The sequence below is a fragment of the Aquarana catesbeiana genome, linkage group LG01, assembly GCF_042186555.1.
Source record: "Aquarana catesbeiana isolate 2022-GZ linkage group LG01, ASM4218655v1, whole genome shotgun sequence".
Classification (NCBI taxonomy): Eukaryota; Metazoa; Chordata; class Amphibia; order Anura; family Ranidae; genus Aquarana; species Aquarana catesbeiana.
In genome coordinates, this window is record NC_133324.1 from 984,918,061 (window position 1) to 984,926,007 (window position 7,947).

The 7,947-nt window shown below is 46.2% G+C and overlaps 1 pseudogene; it reads left to right on the top strand.

Moving 5' to 3' along the window:
* Window positions 1-3,739: 3,739 nt before the first annotated feature.
* Window positions 3,740-5,720, top strand: LOC141127119 (proteinase-activated receptor 1-like; annotated as a pseudogene).
* Window positions 5,721-7,947: the final 2,227 nt, after the last annotated feature.

Genomic DNA, 7,947 nt, shown 5'->3' on the forward strand with positions numbered 1-7,947 from the left:
TCACTGGCTATTCTAACAGGTCAGTAGGTACCCGGTAGACACCAGACATCTGTCTTACAGGTAGAAAGAGCTGAGACCTGGTCCTCAGCTCACACATTTTACCAGGTTCTATCACATGGAGGTCACTGCATTAGTCAAAGCCAGCTGTTGAAGAAAAGTACAGGCGGCTGTGGAAATCATGCCAAGGCATGACACCTGAAGGATTATCTGTTGGTATAATTCACCACTTTCCTTTTTTCTTAGGGATACTTTTGAACATCTTGCATGTTTACTGTGTCCCCAATGAATTTTGTGGAACAAATTAGGATTTTAAGATGAGTACAAAATTCTTTCTTCCAATAGTTCATTGGGGGACACTAATGTTGCCCATTATTTTGGTTGATTTGTCTGCCTGAGTTAAGAGAATGACTGCAGCCAATAGAGACAGCTAAGCCTTTTGGGTTGTCCAGGGTTCATACTCCTTGATCCTAAGCATATACAGTATGTATCAATAGCTCTACTGAGCCCTTTGGTTTGCCTAGTGTCCAACCTACTAGAGCAGAAGCATATACCTAGAGATCTGCTGTGCCTTTTGGTCTGCCTAGTATCCAACCTCCTAGAGTTGAAGCAAATACCCAAAGATCTGCTGAGCCTTTTGGTTTGCTTAGTGTCCAACCTCCTAGAGCTCCGCTGTGGATTTTGGTTTGCCTAGTGTCCAACCTCCTAGAGCTCCACAGTCTCTTTTGGTTTGCCTAGTGTCCAACCTCTGAGAGATCCACTGTGGCTTTTGGTTTGTCTAGTGTCCAACCTCCTAGAGCAGAAGCACATACCCAGAGATCTGCTGAGCTTTTTGGTTTGCCTAGTGTCCAACCTCTTACAGATCTGCCGGGCCTTTTGGTTTGCCTAGTGTCCAACCTCCTAGAGCCGAGCACCCCCCTGTTCGGTTCGCACCAGAACATGCGAATAGGCAAAAAATTTGTTTGAACAGGTGAACACCGTTAAAGTGTATGGGACTCGAACATGAATTATCAAAAGTGCTAATTTTAAAGGCCTATATGCAAGTTATTGTCATAAAAAGTGTTTGGGGACCTGGGTCCTGCCCCGGGGGACATGGATCAATGCAAAAAAAGTTTTAAAAATGTCAGTTTTTTCGGGAGCAGTGATTTTAATAATGCTTAAAGTGAAACAATAAAAGTGTAATATTCCTCTAAATTTCGTACCTGGGGGGTGTCTATATTATGCCTGTAAAGGGGCGCATGTTTCCCGTGTTTAGAACAGTCTGACAGCAAAATTACATTTCAAAGGATAAAAGTCATTTAAAACTACTCGCGGCTATATGAATTGTCGGTCCGACAATACACATAAAAGTTCATTGATAAAAACTGCATGGGATTTCCCCACAGGGGAACCCCGAACCAAATTTTTTTTTTAAATGGCGTGGGGGTCCCCTAAATTCCATACCAGGCCCTTCAGGTCTGGTATGGATATTAAGGGGAACCCCGCGCCAAATTTTTTTTTAAAAAAGCGCGGGGACCCCCTCAAAATCCATACCAGACCCTTCAGGTCTGGTATGGATTTTAAGGGGAACCCTGTGCCAAAATTAAAAAAAATGGCATGGGGTCCCCCCCAAAAAATCCATACTAGACCCTTATTCGAGCACGCAACCTGGCAGGCCACAGGAAAAGAGGGGAGGACGAGAGAGTGCCCCCCCTCCTGAACCATACCAGGCCACATGCCCTCAACATTGGGAGGGTGCTTTGGGGTCCCCATGTTGATGAGGACAAGGGTCTCATCCCCACAACCCTTGCCCGGTGGTTGTGGGGGTCTGTGGGTGGGGGGCTTATCAGAATCTGGAAGCCCCCTTTAACAAGGGGACCCCCAGATCCCACCCCCCTCTGTGTGAAATGGTAAAGGGGTACAAAAGTACCCCTACCATTTCACTAAAAAAGTGTCAAAAATTTTAAAAATGACAAGAGACAGTTTTTGACAATCTTCCTTCAGTTTCTTCCTCCATCTTCTTCTTCTTCTTCTTCTTCTTCCGATCCTCTGCTTCTTGGTCCGGTGTTCTCGTCCAACATCTTCCTCTGCGGCGTCTTCTTCCCTTCTTCGTTCTCAGGCCGCTCCCCATCCATGATGGGAGGCTCCCACTGTGTGACGCTTCTTGTCTTCTGACGATAACGGCCCTGCCCCCCTCTGACGCACGGGGACTTACCTGCCCGCCCTCTCTGACATCACGGGGAAAGCCTCAGGGAAGTCCCCGTGTGTCAGAGAGGGGCGGGGCCACCGGGTGGCCCCCGCCCTCCGTTATTTAAGAACCGTCAGAAGACGAGAAGCGTCACACAGCGGGAGCCTTCCATCATGGATTCGGAGCGGCCCAAGAATGAAGAAGGGAAGAAGACGCCGCGGAGGAAGATGCCGGACGAGAACACCGGAGCAAGAAGCAGAGGATCGGAGGAAGAAGAAGAAGAAGATGGAGGAAAAAACCGAAGGAAGATAGAAGAAAGAAGATAGAAGAAAGAAGAAGCATTTAAATAAAGGAATTGCCAAAAACTCTCTTGTAATTTTTAACATTTTTGACACTTTTTTTGTGAAATGGTAGGGGTACTTTTGTACCCCCTTACCATTTCACACAGGGGGGGCCGGGATCTGGGGGTCTCCTTGTTAAAGGAGGCTTCCAGATTCCGATAAGCTCCCCGCCCGCAGACCCCCACAACCACCGGGCAAGGGTTGTGGGGATGAGTCCCTTGTCCCCATCAACACGGGGACAAGGTGCTTTGGGGGCTACCCCAAAGCACCCTTCCAATGTTGAGGGCATATGGCCTGGTACGGTTCAGGAGGGGGGCGCTCTCTTGTCCCCCCTCTTTTCCTGTGGCCTGCCAGGTTGCGTGCTCAGATAAGGGTCTGGTATGGATTTTGAGGGGGACCCCCACACTTTTTTTTTATTTTGGCACGGGGTTCCCCTTAATATCCATACCAGACCTGAAGGGCCTGGTATGAAATTTAGGGGGATCCCCACGCCATTTTTTTTTCAATTTTGGTTCGGGGTTTCCCTGTGGGGAATTCCCACGCCATTTTTATCAATGAACTTTTATGTGTATTGTCAGACCGGCAATTCATTATAGCCGTGAGTAGTTTTAAATAACTTTTTTCCTTTAGAAATGTCATTTTGCTGTCAGACTGTTCTGAACACGGGATACATGCGCCCCTTTACAGGCATACTATAGACACCCCCCAGGTACAAAATTTAAAGGATGATTACACTTTTATTGTTTGACTTTAAGCATTATTAAAATCAATGCTCCCGAAAAAATGGCCGTTTTTAAAACTTTTTTTGCATTGATCCATGTCTCCTGGGGCAGGACCCAGGTCCCCAAACACTTTTTATGACAATACCATGAATATAAGCCTTTAAAATTAGCACTTTTGATTTCTCCCATAGACTTTTAAAGGGTGTTCCGCGGCTTTCGAATTTGCCGTGAACAACCCAAATTGTTCGCTGTTCGGCGAACTTGCAAACAGCCGATGTTCGAGTCGAACATGAGTTTGACTCGAACTCGAAGCTCATCCCTGCAAAGCATATACCCAGAGATCTGCTCCTTCCTCTTTCATTGAAATCATCAGCAGATCTCAGGGCACTCAACATTAAGGGGTCACACAAGAGATCCCCAGCTGTCCTCCTGTTTAATGCAATGTGAAAAATGTTGCAAAATGTTTCTCGTACAATGACTTCACCTCATTTTTTTTTATGTTTTCAGGTAATGAAACTACGATGAACTCAATTCAACAAATTGAGGTCCACATACTGCAAAAAACATTTTTACATGAATTTAAAGAGTATATGAACAGCTGGTGGGTGACAAAGCTTGTGCCCTCCATCTATACCGTGGTTTTCCTCGTTGCTCTTCCTCTTAATTTAATGGCGATCATCGTGTTCTTGGTGAAGGTGAGGGTGAAAAATCCGGCAGTGGTGTATCTGCTCAACCTAGCCGCTGCTGATGTTCTCTTTGTTAGTATTCTTCCTTTCCACATTGTGTACCGATTCTCAGGAAATAACTGGATGGTGGGAGAAGGGATGTGCCGATTAGTCACTACCGTGTATTTAAGTAACATGCGTGGATCCATCCTGCTGATGACGAGTATCAGTGTGGACCGGTTCCTGGCTCTGGTTTACCCATTCCAGTCCCTTTCCTGGCGCACAGTGAGACGAGCCTGGATGGTGTGTTGCTGCATCTGGGTGATATCGATGGTCAGCACCGTGCCGATTCTCATAGCGCAACAAACCCGACCATTTCCTGACCTTAATATCACAACCTGTTCTGATGTTCAGGATGCTGAATTGGTTGAAAGGTTTCAGGTTTACTATTATTTCCCCATTGTTATCGTACTTTTATATTTGCTACCTTTAATTATTACAACCTTCTGTTACACTGGAATAGTCCACGGGCTCAGCATGAAGGGTGGCCAGAAGAGATCCCGAGCCATCCTCCTGTCTGTGGTTGTGCTGTGTGTGTTTGTCCTCTGCTTTGGCCCAGCCAATGTTATTTGGTTCATGCATTTCCTGCAGGTCTATAACCAAGCCAGTAACTTCCTGTACATCGTCTACATCATCAGTGTCAGTATGAGCAGTGTCAGTTGTTGTCTGGATCCTCTGATCTATTACTATGCGTCCTCGGAGTGGCAGAGACACGTCTGCAGCCTGCTGGGATGTAAGAGGGAACAGACACCACCAGTAGGCCATCAGAGGGCCCCCCCCCCACAAAGACCAGATACAGAAAACTCCCAACAATTCTACTGAAAATTCCCGGTTTATATAACTGGAGGAGGCCGAACATTTACAGAAAGTGATCTCTTTTATAAAGAAAAAGAATTCATGGCTAAATGAGAGTATTAAGTGTTTAGAAGTATATGCTGATGTTGGCTTCCTTATATAACCAGCTCACTTGCTAAAAAGATATTGTTAGAATATCCTTGGAATGTCTTAGAAGGTTGTTGGAATGTGTTGTCAGAAAATCCTTGTCACAGATCTGCTGCTTTCCTGCTTATCTGTCACCTGTATTCCCAAAGATCAGAAGTCATGCTTTCAAGTTGCACATGAAGTTCCAGTGCTCCTTCCTGTCCTCAGCTTCCCGAAAAGATTTCTATTGATCCCTATTCACCCAGTGTTCTACATGTAACCCCAATATTCTTAGACTTCCTGTAGCTAGATCCTTGTTCCTTGTGTCTGTTTGCAAGGCCTCAAAGTGTGATCTCTGTACCCCCAGTGTTCCCAATGTCTCCCAGTGTGATCTCTGTACCCCCAGTGTTCCCAGTGTCTCCTAGTGGTGGTATCTCTGTACCCTCAGTGTTCCCAGTGTCTTCTACGGCTGTATCTGTACTCCCATTGTTTCCAGTATTGATCTATCTTCCCCCAGTGTTCCCAGTGTCTCCCAGAGTGATCTCTGTACTCCCAGTGTTCCCAGTGTCTTCTAGGGTGATCTCTGTACCCCCAGTGTTTCCCAGTATGATCTTTGTACCCCCAGTGTCTCCCCATGTGATCTCTGTACTCCCTGTGAAGATGTATAATTATAGAGCTAGTCTGTTGGAAAGTCTCATTAAAGGCGCCACATCCCTTTTTTCAAATATAACATAGGAAAGAAGAATTGTGACTTTTCAAGCGCAAACATAAAAAAAAATTTTAGAAAAATAGAAAAATGTATTTAGATTAAAATTCATAAGTGAAAAAAAAAAAAAAACACAGTAAATCAGTAACAAATATCAACAGAAGTATAATTGTATCTCTACATGTTTCACCACTCATGACTTCTTCAGGAGATTCTGTTACAATAAACTCTGTATGTATAGACTGATCACTACAATAGAAAAATATACAAATCAGAAAAACAACAATTTAAAGAAAACAAACAGTGAAAAACAACAAACAACAATTCTATATATTGATATAATGAACTGATAAGCAGTGAACAATAGGCATGTTCCGATCACGGTACCGACCTTTAAAGATTCAAAATTACAATCATCAACCAAGGTGGAAAGGAATGCAGGACCATTTGAGAGCATCATAGAGAAGGGTAATAGACTAGGAAGAGTCTGAAAGTCCATTTAAATTAAAGGTAAGTATGCAAAAATATAAATATAAATAAATGTTTACCAAACAGCCAAAAAGGGTACAAAAGCAAAACTCCCTACTAGTAAGAGCCTACCTCAATAGTTTTTCAGGGTAAGTCAGAGTTTTTGTATCACCAAAAAGTTGCAAATGCTCCGTTTGCATACAAGAAGAGAATAGACTTTTTATACCGGAAAAAAATCTCAAAATATTCCGGACTTCCCTTAAAAAGGAAAACAAGGGGGGCGTGACCGGAAGCCGACCTCAATGGACGCTTGATCCTTTAGCTCAAGCAGCCCGCAGCAACAAAGGCACTATCGGGGACAAACTACAATACCCACATGGGCAGATCGCGGACCACTCGATCCTCAAAGTACAGGGGCACATCTCAACCCCCTCCGGGGACTTCCACAGACCTCCGTACCTTTTTTCTGCAATCAGAGGGCTCTCTGACCGGAGGAGACAAGATGGCGCCGATCACACAGGCACATGGAGGACGGACGTCTCCACGGGATCAGCCGCCACAGCTCACACAGCAGCGATGCCTTACGGACTCCTCCCCAGCGGCGACAGGCCCGGTGTCCTCGGCCACACACACGGGAGCGGTGAGTCCATCCATCCTCCCCAATCCCCAGATCTGGCAGACACGTGCGCCGCAGCCATCCGAGCTGCCTGCCTCTTCACAGCACTATACCCAGTGCTCAGCGGCATTTCCGAGGCTGTTACGTGTGGCTTCGGACCCCTACCTCCAGGAACAGACACCTCTGTCCCCAACACCCTCGGCCCTATCTCAGGACTTTCCACCATTACCAGGCCCTGCTCATCCCCCAGTGGAGCTGCATCATGCACCAGGAGAGGAAGATGGGACACTGTGGGCCATGGCAGTGTCCTCCCCCCACCTAAGACACAAAGACTCTCTAGATCCAGGGACCCCAGTGTCTCTAAGCAGCTGTCTTCCATCAACCCCACATATGCGCAAAAAGCCAGCACCCCTCAATGCTCCTCCACAGACACCCACCATGCGAGACCCCCCAGCTGCCACAGGCATTGATGTGGTCTGAGCCGTGGGAACCCCCAGCACATCGATCTTCTGAAGCAGGATCGCTTAGTCCATGCTCCCCGCCTCCAGCTCCAGCCTCGCCAAGCCATCATTTGGGCCCTATACAATACCAACATATGCCATCTCCGTGGCACACATATTTACAGGCGATGCCCACTAAAGAGGACTTTAAACAACTGATAGAGGATGTAAAATCAACCTGTCGCACAGAGATTCAGGTTCTTCAAACGGGGCTTAAACATCTGGCGGACAGAGTAGAAATGGCGGAAGAAGAGATCCAGGAAACTAAACTGGCAGTCCACAGAACACAAGGAGTGGAACATCGTTCTCTCCTCAGAGACATGCAAAGGCATATAGAAGACTTGGACAATAGGGGGCACCGCAACAACATCCGAGTGAGAGGTATTCCAGAACCAGAGGGCAACGAAGACCTGCAAACCACCTTACAATCTATCTTTAACAACTTATTGGGTGAACCCCCTGCGAAGCATATAGAAATGGACAGAGCTCACCGGGCCTTGCGACCCAAAGGACCTGCATCAAAACTGAGAGATGTTATCTGCAGAATTACCTCCTACCCCCTTAAAGAGTCTATCATGAGACAAGCCCATATTGCACGTAAAATCATCTTCGATGGAGCCCAAATACAGCTGTACCCTGATCTTTCTTGGATCACCCTGCAAAAGCGCAGACTTCTCCAACCTTTACTGCAAATACTACAACCTAAAGCAATCCCTTATAGATGGGGTTTCCCCTTCACTCTCACTGCAAAACAACAGGGAACTTCTGCTGTACTGAGATACCC